The sequence below is a fragment of the Somniosus microcephalus genome, chromosome 8 (genome assembly GCF_052327205.1).
Source record: "Somniosus microcephalus isolate GS21.2 chromosome 8, FLI_Smic_1.0, whole genome shotgun sequence".
NCBI lineage: Eukaryota > Metazoa > Chordata > Chondrichthyes > Squaliformes > Somniosidae > Somniosus > Somniosus microcephalus.
In genome coordinates, this window is record NC_140994.1 from 41489170 (window position 1) to 41509973 (window position 20804).

At 43.5% G+C, this 20804-nt stretch overlaps 1 protein-coding gene across 2 annotated transcripts in view; it reads right to left on the reverse strand.

The window, feature by feature from the left end:
* The window catches only part of LOC147113479 (carbohydrate sulfotransferase 15-like), a 74311-nt gene extending 54938 nt beyond the window's left edge, over window positions 1-19373 (reverse strand). The window contains exon 1 of one of the 2 annotated variants that reach the window (XR_015079217.1): window positions 18790-19373. The gene's annotated coding sequence lies outside the window, so the exon portion shown is untranslated. The remainder of the gene's footprint in view (window positions 1-18789) is intronic. The other variant, XM_085994620.1, reaches the window with a different exon arrangement.
* Between the last annotated feature and the right edge of the window lie 1431 nt (window positions 19374-20804).

The following is a 20804-nucleotide window of genomic DNA, read 5'->3' on the forward strand; positions in this document are numbered from 1 at the left end:
CAGAGGCCTAGAGATGAAAAGATCCAACATGGCAGGTGTAAGAATTGGCATTTCTGACAAAATATCAATGGATATTTTTAGAATATATTACTTAAATAAGAAATGGGGAGGGGGGGGTTGCTTTTAACAAAAGTTCTCATCACAGACTTTCCTTCCCTTCAACTTACCACCAGGGATAGGGATCAGAATATTCAGCAGCAACATTTTGGCGCCTTTAAACACATTCTCCAACCATCAGCCCCTGATGGTCATAACCCATGTCAAAATGTAGGAAGTTCCATGCTTTCTTTGTCTGTGATAGTTTATTATACCCCTCCAGACATGATTTGGGATATTTTGTTGAATCTTAGGCTTGATTTGTTTGGAACAACGAGAGATGGCAGTACTTCACCAGACATTCAAAAGGGTCAGTCCTAGATCACATTCTTTAGTTTCATGATAAGTTACCACATGGTCTATGTCCACTGAAAATCAAGAAAACAAGCTCTCCCGATGGCCTAACACATTCATGCATTGTGTAGCTCAGCAATACAAATGAGGAAGGTCCCAGCTTTGAATCTCTCGGTGTGCAGAATTAGCCGATCTCAGCTGGGATAGCCAGTAGAGTTCTCTTCATACACGTTTCCACAATGGCTATTTTTTAATGTTAGCAGAGTTTGGGCGCTTTTTCAACTTGCTACATTTCATAAGGTACCCAAGAGCTCCAGAGGATTCCTTGAGCAATTTTAAAGCCTGCTCCCACACCAGACTGGAGCTGTGCTCCGCCTGGTTCCAAGCCCCAAAAAATGTAACCTGCAGAGGTCACCCAGATTTTGGCTTTAGTGCTTTTGAGAATCAGAGCTTGATGCTACTCTTTCCCTATACTGCCACTTTCACATTGAGCAGCACGCTAGGCCACACGGCCTCAATGAGAAATCAACGGTGTAACTTCAACTTTTATCTCGCTCACAAGTTGGAGAGTTGATCTGTATAGTAGTTACCAAAGTACAGAACTCACTGTTATTTTGAAAGGCAAATAACACATTGTTTATTGTAGTGTCAGCTGTGGCTCAGTTGGTAACACCCTCACCTCCAAGTTAGAAGGTTGTGTGTTCAATTCCCACTACAGAGACTTGAGTACAAAAATGTAGACTGACACTCCAGTGCAGTACTGGGGGAGTGCTGCACTGTCGGTGCCATTAAACCGAGGCCCCATCTGCCCTCTCAGGTGGACGTAAAAGATCCTATGGCAGTATTTCGAAGAAGAGCAGGGGAATTATCTCCGGTGTCCTGGTCAATACTTACTCCTCATTCAACATCACTAAAACAGATGACTGTATCTGGTCGTTATCACATTGCTGTTTGTGAGCTTGCTGTGCGCAAGTTGGCTGTCGTGTTTCCCACATTACAACAGTGACTACATTGCAAAAAGTACTTCATTGGCTGTAAAGCGCTCTGGGACGTCTGGTGGTCGCGAAAGGTGCTATATAAATGCAAGTCTTTCTTGCCATCAGAATAATCAATTCTTTGAATGGTCAAGAATATTCCAGTCCAAAATATAAATCACTTGGCAGAGTCCTAGAAAACATTTTTGTTTCTTTTTTTCAATAAATCTTGCTATAATATACTGTAGCTTTATTGCAGTAACTTTAAAGATAAAATCAGCTCTTCGGCTATTTTATTTTGTTACTCTCTTACTTCAGAAGTATTAATGACTGCAGGTCAACTGAATAAAATTACATTTCAGAATGCTGAAAATGACAGTAATTGTAGGGCAATCTGCATATTTTACACTTGGCAAAAGCATTGCAGGCCAGGATTATTATTACAATTATTTACAGGTGGACCAAAGGGACACGAGTTCATTTGCTAATTCTTTGCACGACTACAAATTCAAAATAAATCAGGACATTTCTAACCTTAGATTTCAATGGGATTCCTCCCGTACTCTGTGAAATAACTTAAACAGTGACAAAGCGAGTGACTAAAAGACTGACTTACTGGTAAATGATCAAGCTGACACTCAGAACGCCAGTACTGTATCAATATCTAAAGGGCAGCCAGGAGCTGATGTACATCAACAAACTGATACAAAGTGGATACTTTTGGAGTTGAAACAATCTAGCAGTGATCACTGACACCAGACCAATCAGTTTTCACATTGTCAGCACTATCATCAATAAAATGATCAATCCTCATGCCTTACTAGTTTCATCTACCACAAAGTGGGAGACGAGGACATTTTCACACAAGAAATGTCATCACATTCCGCACTGTTACATGATACAGAGACAAGCTGGGCGATGTATATATTATGATTCACGTTAGCAATTTATGTTACATCTCTCCATTTCAAGACATATTGCAAAAGCTACATATTGTGTTCTATTCAAATTTGGAACTGCATTATATTATGTCTCAATTTGAACTTTTACATAGGAACAGGAGTAGGCCACTTAGCCCCTCGAGCCTGTCCCGCCATTCAATAAGATCATGGCTGATTTGTGATCTAACTCCATATACCCTCCTTTGCCCCATATCACTTAATACCTTTGGTTAACAAAAATCTATCAATCTCAGATTTAAAATTAATTGACCTAGCATCATTTGCTGTTAGCGGAAGCGAGTTCCAAACTACTACCACCCTTTACGTGTAGAAGTGTTTCCTAACTTCACTCCTGAAAGGCCTGGCTGTAACATTTAGGCTACATCTCCTAGTCCTAGACTCCGCAACCAGCAGAAATAGTTTCTCTCTATCTATTCTATCAGTTCCCCTTAATATCTTGAAAACTTCGATCAAATCACCCCTTAATCTTCTAAATTCCAGGGAATACAGTACAACACTAGTTTGTGTAATCTCTCCTCATAATTTAACCCATGGAATCCAGGTATTATTCTGGTAAACCTACGTTGCACTCCCTCCAAGGCCAGTATATCCTTCCTAAGGTGTAGTGCCCAGAACTCCTCACCGTACTAGAACATAAAAACAATAAGAAATAGCAGCAGGATTAGGCCACTTGACCCCTCGAGCCTGCTCCGCCATTCAATAAGATCATGGCTGATCTTGGGCTCAAAGCCACTTTCATGCCCGCTCCCCATAATCCTTCACTCCCTTATCTTGTAAAAATCTGTCTATCTCCACCTTAAATGTATTTAATGACCCAGCCTCCACGGCTCTCTGGGGCAGAGAATGCCACAGATTTACAACCCTCTGAGAGAAGAAATTCCTCCTCATCTCAGTTCTAAAAGGGCGACCCTTTATTCTGAAACTATGCCCCCGAGTTCTAGATTCCCCCACGAGGGGAAACATCTTCTCTGCATATACCTTGTCGAGCCCCCTCAGTATCTTATATGTTTCAATAAGATCACCTCTCATTCTTCTAAATTCCAATGAGTATAGGCCCAACCTGCTCAACCTTTCTTCATAAGTCAACCCCCTCATCTCAGGAATCAACTGTGTGAATCGTCTCTGAACTGCCTCCAATGCAAGTATATCCTTCCTTAAATAAGGAGACCAAAACTGTACGCAGTACTCCAGGTGTGGTCTCACCAATATCCTGTACAGTTGTAGCAGGACTTCCCTGTTTTTATACTCCAACCCCTTTGAAATAAAAGGCCAACATTCCATTTGCCTTTTTGATTACTTGCTGCACCTGCATGCTAACTTTTGGTGTTTCATGCACAAGGACCCCCAGGTCCCTCTGAACTGTAGCATTTTGTAATCTCTCTCCATTTAAATAATAATTAGCTTTTTTATTTCTCCTGCCAAAGTGGATAACCTCGCACTTTCCCACATTATACTCCATCTGCCAAATGTTTGCCCACTCACTTAGCCTGTCTATATCCCTTTGCAGTTTCTTTGAGTCCTCTGCAAAACTTGCTTTCCCATCCATCTTTGTATCATCCGCAAACTTGGCTACATTATACTCGGTCCCTTCATCCAAGTCATTAATGCAGATTGTAAATAGTTGAGGCCCCAGCACCGATCCCTGTGGCAACCCACTAGTTCCCATTTGCCAACCAGAAAATTACCCATTTATCCCAACTCTCTGCTTTCCGTTAGTTAGCCAATTCTCTATCCATGCTAATATATTACCCCCAACTCCGTGAGCTCTTATCTTATGCAGTAACCTTTTATGTGGCACCTTATCGAATGCCTTCTGGAAATCCAAATACACCACATCCACTGGCTCACCTTTGTCTACTCTGCTCGTTACATCCTCAAAGAACACCAGCAAATTTGTTAAACATGATTTTCCTTTCATAAAACCATGCTGACTCTGCTTGACTGCATTATGATTTTCCAAATGCCCAGCTACTGCTTCCTTAATGAAGGACTCCAGCATTTTTCCCCAATGACAGATGTTAGGCTAACTGGTCTATAGTTCCCTGCTTTCTTAAATAGGGGTGTTACATTTGTGGTTTTCCAATCCGCTGGGACCTCTCCAGAGTCCAGGGAATTTTGGTATATTGCAACCAATGCATCCACTATCTCTGCAGCCACTTCTTTTAAGACCCTGGGATGCAGGCCATCTGGTTCAGGAGACATGTCATCTTTTAGTCCCATTATTTTACCAAGTACTTTTTCCTTAGTAGCCATGGTGTGGAGATGCCGGTGTTGGACTGGGGTGGACAAATGTAAGAAGTCACACAACACCAGGTTATGGTCCAACAGTTTTATTTGAAATCACAAGCTTTCGGAGCACTGCTCCTTTGTCAGGTGAAGTCATTACGGAGGCACAACCTGCACACTGTACCGAGTTACTGTTACAATGTGTACGAGATTTCACTCCAAAATGAGCACATTTGCTGCAAAATTCGCTAGATATGTTGATAATCCTGGTCACAATTCAGTGAAGTAAACCCCAGGTGCATACACATACAAATTCACTCCAGTTAACCCTACAGGACCACTTCTACCTAACACAGTGGCAGTCATGCTTTGGTAAACATGTGACATTATGTTCTTTTACATATACCACAGCCTTAAAGCTGCATTTCCCTCACAACTTAAGTCTGAAATTAAAAGTACTCAGTGAAGTAAATATCCTGAAAACATGGTGAAATTCTGTGTATTCTACATGAGTATTAAAATGATAATTTAGAGCATTAAATAAATTACAAGACAGGTTATAGTCCCAGCAGCCATACAGTTGGTGGTGAATTATTCATAACATGATGTTGCAATTGTTATATCTGTGGCTAAAATCTCAGTCAAGCTAATTTTGCCAATTAAAAACTTACCTTTTTGTCTATCAACGTCCTAGGATGACTGGTCTTTGTCTATTATTGGCTGATATTCTTATTGTGTGACACTGCATAAAATACTTTTAGCTACTCTAATTTTTATGAAGTGTCTGCAATCCATCTGCTGCACCCTGTTTTATTTTTAAGGAGCCGAGACCACATCAGCAGCTTGAAGCCTTTTGTTATGGGGCAGAGCTCATACTAATTATGCTTTTGGCATCCCAAAATGCCTGAATGTTTGAGTCAGCACCTAGAAATCCTCATTAGGTCAGTACAGACTCTTGACCCAATTATCTTGAATACTTAATTCACCGCTCCATTCCCACTCAGACCTCACCGTCCTTGGCCTCTTCTATTGTCCCACGGAAGCTCAACGTAAACTCGAGGAACAGCACCTCATCTTCCGATTAGGCACTTTGCAGCCTTCCGGACTCAATATCGAGTTCAACAATTTCAGACCATAACCTCGGCCCCCATTAATTTTTTACCTGTAATTTTTCCACTCCTTTCCCCCCCCCCCTTTCCTTTTGTTTCTCTCACACACCTGGCAGCTATCTCTTGCCCTGCCAGTACACTTCACACCTAATCTCAGCCTATTACCATCTCGTCTGGCTTCGAACACCTTTTATTGTCTCTTCTACTTCTTTTGTCTCTTTCACTTCTTTTGTCCGATCGCAGCCCTGCCTTCGATCTATTTTCTTTTCTTTCCAGTTTTGAAGAAGGGTTCGACCCGAAACGTCAACTCAAATTTCTCTCCACGGATGTTGCCTGACCTGCTGAGTTTTTCCAGCATTTTCTGTTGTTATCTTGAATACTTCTTGTACAGGGTGTCTCCTGTCTAACTTTGTTAGACTTTACACAGGCTGTCTGGAGAGTTTGTCAACAAGACACTGAAAGTCTGATTTTTCATCACCAAAAGAAACATCAGAACTCAAGCCAGAATCCCTCCTGCCTTTGTTCTGCCCCAGTTTCCAACATGGCAGAAAAGGTGCTAATTGTTCCCTTCTGCAGCTTGCCACCAACATTTTATTTAATTCAGCTAAATATCCAGTCAGAGGCCAGTTCATGCAAGGGAAATATCAGTTTTGAGGTCTGATATAGAAGTTTAAAGATAATAAAACAATGATGTTTCAAGAATAAATTGCTATCGTGTTTGACCAAATTTGTATGAGATATTACACAAATTCCTAAGATTGCTCAATGAGAATTTGAAAAACTGATTCATTTTGGGAAGGATGAGCAAATAATTTTGGTTGAAAGTTATTGGCCACTGTTTCAAAAATTAATCGTAAGGCTCCACTGTTTTAATGTCTGTGCACATTAAAACAATTCTAGAAGTATGTTGAATGTTTTGAAGAAAGTATTACAAAGTATTCACAGCACATTTTGCTCATCAGGTCCATGCCGGTGTTAATGTTCCACACAAATTACCTCCTCTTCATCTAACCCCATCAACATAACCTTCTAATTCTTTCTCCCTCATGTGCTTAGCTAGCGTCCCCTTGAATGCATCTATGACTAGTCGCCTCAATGACTCCCTGTGGTAGAGTTCCACAGTCTCACCACACTCTGGGTAAAGAAGTTTCTCCTGAATTCCCTACTGGATTTATTAGTGACTATCTTATATTTATGGCCCCTCGAAAGAAAGGTTAGAGCAATGTATTAATTGACACTGAAAAATGTTTTGCCAAAAGAAAATGCAAACTATTTCTAAAGTGAATTTAGATGAAATGGCTCATGGTCTAATCCTTTTACATCGAATTGCAAGATGAATACAATGCAGATGCTAGGCAGCTGAAAGATAGCAGCTTAGTCTGAGGAGCAACTGATGAGAACGGTCTTTTCATGGTATCCAATTTTTGCAAACGTTTGTAAAATATAAACCAAATGTTTCTCCAGCAACTTTAAATAGGAGTTGTAGCTTTTGCTAGCACAGTGCTCATTAGTAACTGTAGAAAAAATGGGTCGGAATTTAATTTTTCACATTTTACTTTCTCATTAATCAGGAATGGTGCAATGAAGCAGGTAATCTTGGAAAAGAACCTGCAAAGGCATGAAATACATTTAAAAAAAATAGGAGATAAAGAATAAAGGAAGAATAAATACAAGGTTAAACAAAATTAAACAACATTCTATGGACTGATGACTCAGTCCAGTAGATTTTTCATGTGCTGTACCATTAACTGGAAGTAGATTTTACATGCTTTACCTGTAGCTAAAACCATGGGGGGAGAAATTCAGTATAGTCCCGTTTGGGGTGCTAACTTCGCCGGGGCGCGAAAAGTAACGCCCCGGAAAAATTAGCGCCCCCGCGCCGGAAATTGGTCAGTTGCACCCCAAAGGGAAGCGGGGCGCTACTGGAGGCGCCCCACCTCCCTCTTGGGGCGCTGCGAGTGAATATTGTGGCGCTACGTGCCACAGCGCCACACGCTGCAGCACGTCGCACTGCGGTTTTGCAGGCCTTCCTCCCCTTCTTAAAGGGGAGGGGCCTTGTGCAGCACGATCTGGGACCCAGCTGGGCCCCCGGGGATCGGGAGTGCAGGCAATAGAGCCCGGCACCCAAGAGCAGTGCCGGGCTCTTGGAGCGCAGCCAGCACTCCGCGGGGGGGGGGGTGCGGGGGGGTGTTTCCCGAGGCCGGGGACGGGAGCGCAGGCAGGTGCTGGCAGGCGGCCAACAACAAAAATGGCTGCCCCGCACCTCGCCTTTAATTTGCGCCTCCCCGGCCGCAGGTACACCACCCTGACCGCGTCCAGCGGTAAATCAGGGGGCGCTCCCGAAGATCGCAGCCAGGGCGTGAGCGGGGCGCTGTGCACACCGATGATGTCATCACCAGCGGCGCAGCGCTAACGGTTAGCACCACCACTAACCTCCCGCTGAATTTGACGGGAGGCGTGGGCAGTGCCGCGCCCGGGCGCTAGTTGGTTTGCGCCCCACTCAGCGCCCTCTTAAGGTGCTAACGGGTGGCACAACCAACTGAATTTTTCCCCCCACGATGTCTTTATGTTGTTGATATCAAAAATAAATGTTTGACCTGAAAGCATTTCTTGACATATAAACAGCAAAAGTGTATATTTGAACCAATAACAGTATAAAGCATCATTCTTCTTACCCCCATCCTCGGCTTCCCATGTATTATCAGTAGCAACATTTCCAAATCAACGAGAAACTTCAACAGCATATATTCACATCAATAGTTCTTTACACCAAGTTACTGTTAAGAGCGATGGTGAGCACATACACCCCCATAGGAAAGAATGGTAGGGGAGACAGCCTGCAGGCAAATAATCTCAAACCACCCTGGCATGCACTGTAGCCAGTGACTCGAGAGCATTCTTGGAAAAGGCCGAGCTACTCGTCATGTGGATCAAGTGCAAAGAGTCATAACTTGATTCATTAATGTTTTTGTACTTCCCCCTCCTCAAATCACACCACAGGAAACAGTTCTGCTGTGGCTCTTTGTTCATCTTGAAGCTTTTGCTGTTAAGAACATGTAGGAAGCGGAAGATTGGGATGCAGAGAGAGAGACCCGCTGTGCTTTTCTGGTTTCGGTTTACATCTTTGTTATGCAATAACAAAAGTAGCAATTTGGCACAAGTACCGCCGCTTTCATTACAGTCAAACATTTAAAAAATGGCCAGCTCCGAGATGGTCAATTACAAAGGCATTTACAAATCACAAGGTGATCTTGAGAACCAATGAACACATGCCAGTCAAAATTTTAAAAAAGAGAATGGAAGGAAACAGGTTGAAAGACCATTTTGCATTGAAATATGCATTCAGTTTTGTATGGGGCGATGGGCATTCAACGTAGGGTTAAACATAAGCTCCAGTAGGTGGTGCCATATCTACAAAAGACTGTTAACAGCCATTCTTCATGAACTTATAGTCACTGAAGTACAGATTTAAAAAGCCATGAAGGAAGCATACTTCTCTTTGTGTGCTAGAGTAACACAATGGGCACGTCGACTTCAAATTCCAGGAGCTGGTTGAGCCTCCACGGACTACTGATGGACAAAAAGTAGATCTTGTGTACTTACAAAAAGCCCATCCATGCTAAACTGAATAGACAAGTAGCAATGAAAAATTAAATGTTAAGGGAAAGAGATGAAAGGAATTGAGAAAACAGAAGTTGACAGTCCTTGGAGAAATTGGATAAAAACACTGAGGCCAGAGACCAACTCAAACTCCTGCAATATTGATGCATTTTCTAGTTGGGGGGGCGGGAGGGGAGGAGGTTAATTCCAGGACAGCGATGTCATCTAATTAAACAAAAATGTTTAAAGTTTTTTTTAAAATTGTAATTTTTAATCAGAATGGAGAAATTTGACATCACAAATATAAAAATGCATTTTTCAGGGCCACAGTTACACCTATTCCAACAAGGCTTAACATTTAATGAGGTGTTTAACAGTGATATTAACGCGGAAAAGCTCAAGTTTTCATCAATTTCACCGATTGCCGGGGTTGCGAGGGGAGGGGATTTGTCGTCCACAGTGCAGTCGGAGAATTGAATGACTGACCGCAACTTCAGGATTTCTGTGTTTAGGTGCGTGTGCGCTATATCCTGAAGTTACGGTCAGTTTCAGTGGGGTAATGACGGCAAACACCGACAGTTCATCACCATTACACACTGCAAAATCCAGGCCATTGTTCAATGGGAAGCCTCACATCAAGAACAAACTTTTAGCGGCTTTGGCGAGGCTAACGGTGAAGCAGCTCAAATTGTACAGCAATTTGCGTAGAGTCAAAACTCATGCCATATCTCTTTTACTCCACAAATTGATGGTTATTTTACAAATAATGGCGAGTGGCGTTAATGCATCATTCTAATGATGCGACCTCCCAGCAATTTCTGGCCTTTAATCTGTTAATGGAAAGCAGCTGGCATCGACACCGTGCCCCCGCCCACCTATAGTTTGGGAATCTCCGACCTGGATACTGCCCTTTAAAAGTACATGTCTGTTTGCAAAGCCACCGACACCAAGCTGATTCTATACAGCAGAGCTGTCCAAGCGTCTCGCAGTCCAGACTGCAAAGCCACATCCTGGAGACCCATGGAAATAACACATCCAACTGCGGCTTCATGCTTTTTGTGGTGAAAGGTGATTTTTTAGATGGAGAAACAAAAAAAAAAGTGTTCAATATCCAGAGCTTGAGTTAATTATTCAAACTATCAAAATGACCATGGTTAGAATGTATTTACATCATAGGGCAGCGCCTTTACTCCTCAAACCTATCGTTGCATTAATCACTTTGATGCAACATTAAAGTTTCTTTCATAGGATCACTATTGTGTAACTATTATCATACCCAAATACAGAATAAAAATAGGAAAACATTGTGTTGCATTTATCTACTTACTGTCGACAATAAGCCTCTGTTACTGCAAATTTAAATAGAGAGAAACTTGATATGCAGTCAACACCCAGGCAGTTATTCTTAAACAGGGATGATGCTAGAATTACACGGGTTTTGAATGTAGCTCAATCGAGATTTATTCTCGGGACACATGTGGTAGTCTTTAATTAGCATACCAAGTAAATCACTATGCCCATGTCATCCACATCGGAACCATCCTCTTTCAGTCCAATGCACCACTTTAAGGAAGCACAGTGTGTTATTAAAGTTTTACAGTTAACCCCTGTGGCTATACTTTCGCAGCAGTACTGCAGCATTCGTGGCTTACGTTACTAATATGACTCTTCTGCATTTATGCAACGATTTAATTTTTATATGCTTTGGCAAATTATTTATGTTAAATTGTTCTGAGCAGGTGAGGAAAGATGTGGGTTCATGCCCATGATTCTCCATGTGGCGAGTTCCCAATCTCAGCTCTGCCACTGGGGAGTGGCACAGTAGATGCCAGCTACTTTTGCACAGACAGGGAGGAATAATAAGGACAGTCACTCTAGGCTACTCTCATGAATCTTCCAGAGTTACAAAGAAATGTTAGTAAATGCCCAGCCACAGGTTGCCCTCCTGTACTATGACCCCTGGTATAATGAATGGTGTAGCAAGACCTAAAAGGGAAGAGATGAATGTAAGAATGTGTTAGAGTAAACTAAATAATGACAGCATGCTGTTTTTTTGTCATTAAAGCGAAGGCAAAAAAAAATTCTGGAAATCTTGGAAATGTAATTGGTAAAATATTCAAAATCGGCATGAAATTGATAGAACAATTGATTAATGCTGAGAAAGAGACAACTAAGGATATCTTATTTAAAAATTATTTTTTAGGCTTTCTTCAGCCTCCCATGTATCGCAGCAGTACGATACAGCTGTAGAAATCTTGGCCCGTGCCAGTGTGGATACCCAGTTATGATGAAAACCGTGCAGGCACCCCCTCCCCCCTCCATGTAAATGACCCCAACCCCGAGACTTGAGATTGCCTCAAGGCTGCAGCAGACTGGCAACTACAAGTCCCACCCTTCCAGCAGCAGAGTGAGGCCCCAGGAATTTCTGGCCCATTCACGTCTACTGGTCTCAGTGGTCATAGCACGCATTAGGTTCCAGGCACAGTGTCAGCTTCAGCTCTGATACTGGAGCCAGTGTCACCAGCAGACCACCATCTTGGGTTGGTCACACTTGACTGATGCAGTGAACCTGAAATGGGGGTGAGGTTTTGCAGCGCAATTCTATGATTTTTGTGAAGTAGTTACACTTCTATGGCAAGAAATTCTGCATGAATTATCATAATACAACATCAACATTATAGGCAGGTGATTTTCTAACACTAGTTCAAAATTAGTTCATTAACTTGTACTTTAATCAACATTAGTTTTGCTCATCCCCACAAGTGGAAACACTCCCTTCTGTGTCTACTCTATCAAAACCTTTCATGATTTTAAAGACCTCTATTAGGTCGCCCCTCAGCCTTCTCTTTTCAAGAGAAAAGAGACCCAGCCTGTTCATCCTTTCCTGATAGGTATAACCTCACACAAATAATGGCCACTTGGAAGGTACATCAGACAGCAACTGGCACCCATGGAACTGCAACCAAGAAGGGAGAAGAGCAAACTGCGAGTTAAAATAGGAGGTTTAAAAAAAAAACCATGGTTGGAGATGTACTTTCATAAAGCAAAGCAGGTTTAACTCTTGTCCACCCATAACATTTCCACTCTGTTACAAGTCTAAGTTTGAAAAGGGTTAAATGTATACATGGTCTAAAAAAATTATTGATAGATAATTAATCATTGTGGACAAAATGATCTGTATTAAACTATAGCGACTACTGGAGTCTACCAGACTCAAATTTCCACAGTTCTTTCAATGTGAACATTATTCACCTTACACTGTGCATTTCTTCCAAAACAGGGGGAAAAAAACTGCTATGAAAAGTAGCCGCAGATTCAGGTCCCTGGCAAGCTACATCAGACGGGCCTCGTCCCAGATCTTTTCAGCTTTATTTGGACTTGTGTGTTACGACTTTAACTGTGTAAAGTACAGTGCTTAAATTTGGTAATGATATACATTTAATATTTCCTGTATTATATATGAAATGATAGCATAGCTCAATATTGAGTTACTCATCCACGGATTGCCAATATTAAAAACAGGAACCATGGAGCAGCAGCATAATGCAGAATGCTATTTGTGGGTTCATGTCCCACTCCAGAGAATTGAGCACAAAAATCTAGGCTGAAACATCAGTGCAGTACTGAGGGAGTGCTGCACTCTGAGCTGCCGTCTTTCGGATGAGACGTTGAACCGAGGCCCCGTCTGCTCTCTCAGGTGGATGTAAAAGATCCTATTGCACTATTTCGAAGAAGAGCAGGAGAGTTATCCCCGGTGTCCTGGCCAATATTTATCCCTCAGTCAACATCACTAAAAACAGATTATCTGGTCATTATCACATTGTTATTTGTGGGAGCTTGCTGTGCCAAATTGGCTGTTGCGTTTCCTACATTACAACAGTGACTACACTTCAAAAAGTACTTCATTGGCTGTAAAGCGCTTTGGGATGTCTGGTGGTCATGAAAGGTGCTATATAAATGCAAGTCTTTCTTTTTATTTCCTATCCAAAAAAATGGTGAGCTCAATTTCCAGACTGCCTGTCAGTCCAATCTGCCAGCACCAGTTGGGTGGGTTTTATCAGTTCTAGACAAGGTTACTAGATGGAGTGCTATGCAGGCATAAGATGTTGGATTTCAGAAGGAGTGCATGGTGATAACTGACCTTCCTGGTTGGATTTCCAACTCTTGAAAGCTATAGTGCATCATTAATGATCTCTATGAAGAAGTGCACAATCCAAACATTCTTAGCTACCAACTGGAAGACAAGGTGTTGCAACTAGCTCTGTGAAGAGATGAAAATGGCGAGGGGGCGGAGTAGGTGGAGATTTCAAAAAAGAAAACTGACTGATACAGCATCTATCTGGGGAAATATTATGCACAAAATTGTTAAAGGACACTGCCTCTGTGAAAAATGTAGCAAATCTTTTTTGTTTGATTATAGTGACATAAATCATACTTAAACCCATAAACTTCCGACGAAAGGACATCGACCTGAAACGTTAACTCTGTTTCACTCTCCACAGATGCTGCCTGGCCTGCTGAGTATTTCCAGCATTTTCTGTTTTTATTTCAGATTTCCAGCATCTGCAGTATTTTGCTTTTGTACTTAGACCCATGACTGCCTCACTTGCATGTGACTTTATTGCAACAAAATCACCCCAGCTTTTCTCACTTCCCAAAAATGCTTTTTATACAGATATTGATCCTTTAGTTGAATCAAAGTATGCCCTAATCAGCAAAGTTATCATTTACAAAATTAATACATTTTTCTGAATTACAATAGGAAAATGATAGCTCCTTAAGCAAAAATGGGCTCTTTTAGATTTCAAACATTTTAGGTTGTCACATATATTCCCTCTGTAAGAGACTTCCCACTCTTTATTACTCTCCTGCATCTGCCTACATAAACCCTCTGTGGGAACAGTAGAATGTAGCTCTACAGAGCTTAAGCATATGCTGCACCAGATAAACAGTAGAAGTTAGATCTGTGGGGACAAAAGGGGGCTAGGCTCCCATTAATTCTCAACAAGAACATAGATTTATACAAAGCACCTTTAACATAAAAAATGTCCCAAATAATTGTGGGAAAAATGGATGCCGAGTGAAGAAGGGAGAGAATTAGGAGAGATGGCTAAAAGAATGGTTGAAGGCTTTAGGAGGAGCAAGAGCGATGGAGTGTTAGAGGGAGGAAGCTTCAGAGTAGGGCTAATTTATTAAGTTGGCTGAAGGCTCTGCCACCAATTGGAGGGGGGCGGGGGCAGTGGAAGAGACTTAAAAGTCCAGAGCCAGTGAAAAAGAGCATTCAGGAAGGGGATTATAGAGTTGAAGGAGATTGCAAACAGGGTGGGGCAAGGTAAGGCTAGGGGCTGCCAACTCTGTTGAACCATATTCCAGGTGGTGTCATCATATGACCTCCCGCTTCCAACCACCCTGCCCCCACGCTCCTGCCATTGGTCACCTGACACTTCAATCCTTGCGGTCATTGGTCAATAATGGTAGCTACAATACCCACAATCCTTTGCGTCCCAGAAACTGCTCCAACCATTGTTTATTCTTTTTACCAGTTAGAGCACACATGTGCCAGACCTGCAATGAATCTTGGGCGCGTTGCGGTCTTGCTGTTTGCTGAGAGTCCGGCTAGAGCAAAAACAGGAGAAGAAAATGCCCCTATGTTTTTCCTCTCGGTTGCTTGCAGGAGTGTCCAGGCGATTAATTCCGGGAGACTCCAGAGCAAGCCGGGAGGGTTGGTAATCCTAGGCAAGGCTGTGGAGAGATTTATAAACAATGACAAGGATTTTGACTGTAATGTATTGTGGAATGCTGAGCTAGTTGGCAAGCAGGTCTTAGTGCAAGGCAGGGTAAGCACAGCAGGGTTTGTACAAGTTGGAATCTAAGGAGAATGGGGAAAGAGAGGCCAGCAAGATGACATTAAAGTAGTCAAGTCAGGAGGTGACAAAGCATGGGTAAGAGTTTCATCAGTGGAAGGGGTGAGTAGGATAATGACTAGAGTGATTAAAGTTCACCACATATTCTATGTGGCAGATAGACTGAAGATCCAACTGCCTTCAAGACAAGAACCTACAATACTGTGATTAATGTGCTGATCATTTGCAGTTAATATTTAGGAAAAAAAGCATCATTATTTAAAAATGAACACACCCAACTTTTAAAATATTAATCTTGGTTAAAAGCAACTAACTAGACTGGGTATGGTAACTAATTGATACAATTCTCAATATCTCTATTCACGTTATTTATTCAGTTTTTGTACAAGTGTAGGCAAACAAAATTGGGAACAAGTTTGTAGTTCACGTTCCCTCATAGCCAGGCAATGACTGTCTCCAACAAGCGAGAGTCTAACTACTGCCCCATGACATTCAACGGCATTACCATCGCCGAATCCCCCACCATCAACATCCTGGGGGTCACTATTGAACTGGACCAGCCACATAAATACTGTGGCTACAAGAGCAGGTCAGAAGCTGGGTATTCTGCGGTGTCTCACCTCCTGACTCCCCAAAGCCTTTCCACCAACTACAAGGCACAAGTCAGGAGTGTGATGGCATTCTCTCCACTTGCCTGGCTCCAACAACACTCAAGAAGCTCAACACCATCCAGGGCAAAGCAGCCCACTTGATTGGCACTCCATCCACCACCTTAAACATTCACTCCCTCCACCACCGGCATACCGTGGCTGCTGTGAGTACCATCTACAAGATGCACTGCAGCACCTCCCAAACCCGCGACCTCTTCCACCTAGAAGGACAAGGGCAGCAGGCGCATGAGAACACCACCACCTCCAAGTCACACACCATCCTGACTTAGAAATATATCGCCGATCCTTCACCATGGCTGGGTCAAAATCCTGGAACTCCCTACCTAGCAGCACTATGGGAGTACCTTCACCACATGGACTGCAGCGGTTCAAGGTGGCGGCTCACCACCACCTTCTCGAGGGCAATTAGGGATGGGCAGTAAATGCTGGCCTTGCCAGCGACGCCCACATCCCATAAACAAATAAAAAAATGTTTTACATAATTTATTCAACTGCGGGCTGGGGAGACTTTCTACTTGTCGCTCGATTGATGCAGATACCGGGTGCCCAAAATTAAAACTGTTCTTTTGTCAACACTAACATCCCTTATCTTGAGGAGCGCAAACTTCACTTAAGAATAGTTAATATATTTTGCTACCTCCACCTGTTACTATTTGACTGTGCAAAATGGACAGGAAAAAAGATTTACTTTCAAGAATATGTTGTTGGACCAGGTGTCTCACTAGAAAATAAAACAGCCTCTGATATGATGAGAAATAATTTTTCCCTCGTTTTACTGGGTTTTAATACTTATACACAGGATAACACAGACTACTTAATACTACAAGCTCATCAGGAGGCTGAAATGGCATTGCGTTTCTCAGTTGTCTTAGCAATGATCTGTTACAACCCTGGGGTACAGTTCAAAGTGTGTTATTCAGCATAACATATAGAAATGCCTTAACTTTATTCTGTATCTAGTTCACCGTCTTCAGTTCCCTGTTTTTTGGAGGAGGAGTAGTGAGAATGGTTTATCTAATAGCATTATATAAATGCATAACAATTATATAATGCACGTCAATCATGTGTCTTACATGTATGAGCCAAACAATCAGGGCTGAAATGACATTAGTAATTATTTTATTGTCTTCATATATTTTGGATTACAATAATAGAACACAGTTTCACTCCTAATATAACTTATTTACTATATTTTAAGAACAGGTTAATTTACAATGCTTTAAAAAAATAATGTACCTCGTTATATCTTTTCTATGAAATATTATTGATACATCTAGTATCTATCACACATTTTAATTAACAAATGACATCTACTTTGCATTACATGTAATTATCCACTTTATGTTATAGATTGCACATGCACAGTAATATAAGCAAGGGCACAAAAGCTTTAGGGAAGGAACACATTCATGGAGAATTGAATGGGAAAGTGAACACCATCTGGATAGGACCATGCACAAGAATTTGGCTGCACTTCAGGCCATCAACTGGTCCAGCCAGCGGGTGGTCGAGGGGGTCGTTCAGCCCGACTGCCTGCCTCTCTTCCGCGGCCAAGTTTGCGCCCGGGTGGCCCTGGAGATGGAGCACGTGGTGTCCACCGGCACGCTTGAGGCCTTCCGCGACTGGTGGGCACCACAGGGACTGGAGTGCATCATCACCCCGGGAAATAGAATTTTAATTTGATCTGTTAAGTTTCATTTAATGTTTTTTTTAAATTACAGTTTATGGGTTGCACAAAAAGAGTACACAAGAACAGTTCTGTGGAGCGGAAAGACGGCAATGCATAACATAACATTTATATAATGCATGCCAATCATAAGTGTCTTTAAAAGATTTAAACTTTTAAAACAAAATTATTCCACAGCAACATAACAGGATCTAAGATCAAGATAACTAAAATAGCAGACAACTCTCATTCGCACTTGTTCCACTTTTAAACAAGCAAACTGAAAAAAGATAGCAAAGTTCTAGAGTCAAAGCAAGAATACTTGTCTGTGTGAACACCAAACTACAATGTTAAACAAAGTAATGGTTAACATTATGGTCTCTTGACAACTTTTGACCAATACCTTGATGGACACTAAAAGTAGACACAACTGAAATTATAAATAAAAGGTTTCTGATTAATATTTTACAAAAAAAATCATTTTGAGTCTTTTTTTAAACTTTAATCTTGGTTGGGGAGGGAATCTAATATCTAGATTTATCTAACAGTTGCAAGCCGCTTTTGGAGTTATTAATCTTGATGTTTATCACTTTCTTTCAGCTGCTCCTATCACAGTCTTGTGATCCACTCGCAAGTAGGCATTTCATTTTCAGCAAACCATCACATCTTAATATAATTCTTCCAGCCGGAGCTGGAAAATAGCTTAAGTTACATCAAAGTAAAAGAAACCTGCCTGAAGGGGCCAAAGGACAACTTTTGACCATCTATGATGGGGCTGGGGGATGGTGGGCGGTGGGCAGGGAAACGACCCCTCCCATTATTTCCCCATGGTTTCTGCCCCTTCTCCCCACTCCTAACACCTGGGCGCGCCCTGACACTGGGCAGAACGGTTCAGTCCCTTTAAACAATGGCCCTTCCCCGCTTTGTTGGAGCATTCTATATATAAAATAAAAACAAGCATGATTGCAGATGGAACTTTATTTTTGGTATCCCTCTCACGGTCGGGGACTGGGCTGAAAGGGTGTCGAGTAATGAGCCGCGGCGTGGGGAAGCCTAGTCCGGGGAGAACTCGGTGACTTGGGGCTCGGTGACCGGGGGACTCGGTGATTGGGGACCGGGAGCTCGGAGACTCGGTCCCCCGGAGTTGGTGTCTGTCAGGCGGGATCACTGAAAGAAGCGATGCGGAAGATGTGGAGCCGGCAAGTCACAGAGCGCTTCAAACAAAAACCACCCTTGTTCCCACCACTTTCCTCAGACCCAGAGCTGCCCGTTAACAACTTAAAAAAAAACTCAATCCAAGTCGTCGCATTCGCGGTGCCACACTCACCCTTCTGGGTTTTTGAGAACCGTTTCTTCAGCCTCTCAATAATTCACCTCTCCCGGGTAATTTTCTTCAAGCCCTCATCTCCGGGACTTTCCAACTCAGCGCGGCGTCAACCCTTGCTGTACAAGGGGAGGGGGAGAGTTTAGTCTCCTTGAATTTCTGTCCCCTCTTTTTTTTGTTGCCCCCTGGCTTTTTCTGTCTAAACTTCCAGTGAGGGGTTTCTTCCTCTGCTCCTGTATGAGAGGCGCTGAACTCCAGTCTCCGGCGACTCCTCCACTTTACTGTGCAGCAGACAGCCGCTCTCTCCTCCGGCTACAGCCGGCTCGCCACCTCCAGTCACAGGCTCAGTAGCCGAGCCACCAGCGGTACAGCTGCAGCTCAGCAGCAACCATCCGAATCACATCACATCCCCCCACCTCCACCTCCCTACAGCGCAGCAGCAGACTCACAGACACAACTCCACAGCAGACAGAGTCCTCCCAGACACAACTCCACAGCAGACAGAGTCCTCCCAGACACAACTCCCCAGCAGACAGCCGCCGCACAGACACAACTTCACAGCAGACAGCCGCCTCCCAATCCTCCCAGACACAACTCCACAGCAGACAGCCACCTCCCAGACACAACTCCCCAGCAGACAGCCACCTCCCAGACACAACTCCCCAGCAGACAGCCACCTCCCAGACACAACTCCACAGCAGACAGCCTCCTCCCAGACACAACTCCCCAGCAGACAGCCACCTCCCAGACACAACTCCACAGCAGACAGCCACCTCCCAGACACAACTCCCCAGCAGACAGCCTCCTCCCAGACACAACTCCACAGCAGACAGCCTCCTCCCAGACACAACTCCCCAGCAGACAGCCTCCTCCCAGACACAACTCCCCAGCAGACAGCCTCCTCCCAGACACAACTCCCCAGCAGACAGCCTCCTCCCAGACACAACTCCCCAGCAGACAGCCTCCTCCCAGACACAACTCCACAGCAGACAGCCTCCTCCCAGACACAACTCCCCAGCAGACAGCTGCCTCCCAGACACAACTCCCCAGCAGACAGCCTCCTCCCAGACACAACTCCACAGCAGACAGCCTCCTCCCAGACACAACTCCACAGCAGACAGCCTCCTCCCAGACACAACTCCACAGCAGACAGCCTCCTCCCAGACACAACTCCACAGCAGACAGCCGCCTCACAGTCCTGCCAGACACAACTCCACAGCAGACAGCCTCCTCCCAGACACAACTCCCCAGCAGACAGCCGCCTCACAGTCCTGCCAGACACAACTCCCCAGCAGACAGCTGCCGCACAGACACAACTCCACAGCAGACAGCCTCCTCCCAGACACAACTCCACAGCAGACAGCCGCCTCACAGTCCTGCCAGACACAACTCCCCAGCAGACAGCCGCCTCACAGACACAACTCCACAGCAGACAGCCTCCTCCCAGCCCAGACACATCTCCACAGCAGACAGCCACCTCACAGTCCTGCCAGACACAATTCCACAGCAGGCAGCCGCCTCACAGTCCTCTAGACCTTCCGTGACCAGTGGGCGCCGCAGGGTATAGAGTGTCTTGAAGACATCAATAATAAAACTCTGATTTCATTGGGAAGGTATCCTTTTGTTTTGGTGGCACTTGATGCTTATTTTGGCATCTTTTTCATTTGATTGGACCATCCCATATTAGTGGTGCCCTAAAAGGGGTACTTGCGATGATATTTGTTTGATGACCCTGGGGCAACCCAGTGTCACACTTATTGGCACAGTCCTCCAGACACAACATGACAGCAGACAGCTGGCTCACAGTCCTCCAGACACAACCCCAGCGCTCACCCTATAGATAAGCAGCCAACTGTTTGTCCTCTGTCAAGCCTGTTAAGAGTAATATGACAAATATTGAACTACTATGGTCTAATTTTCAAACTGACCCCCCCCAAAGACAGTTTAGGTCATTTTGCGGTAGATATCAATGTATGCGCCCTATTTTTGACTGTATCAAATTTTAATTCACCCCGGTA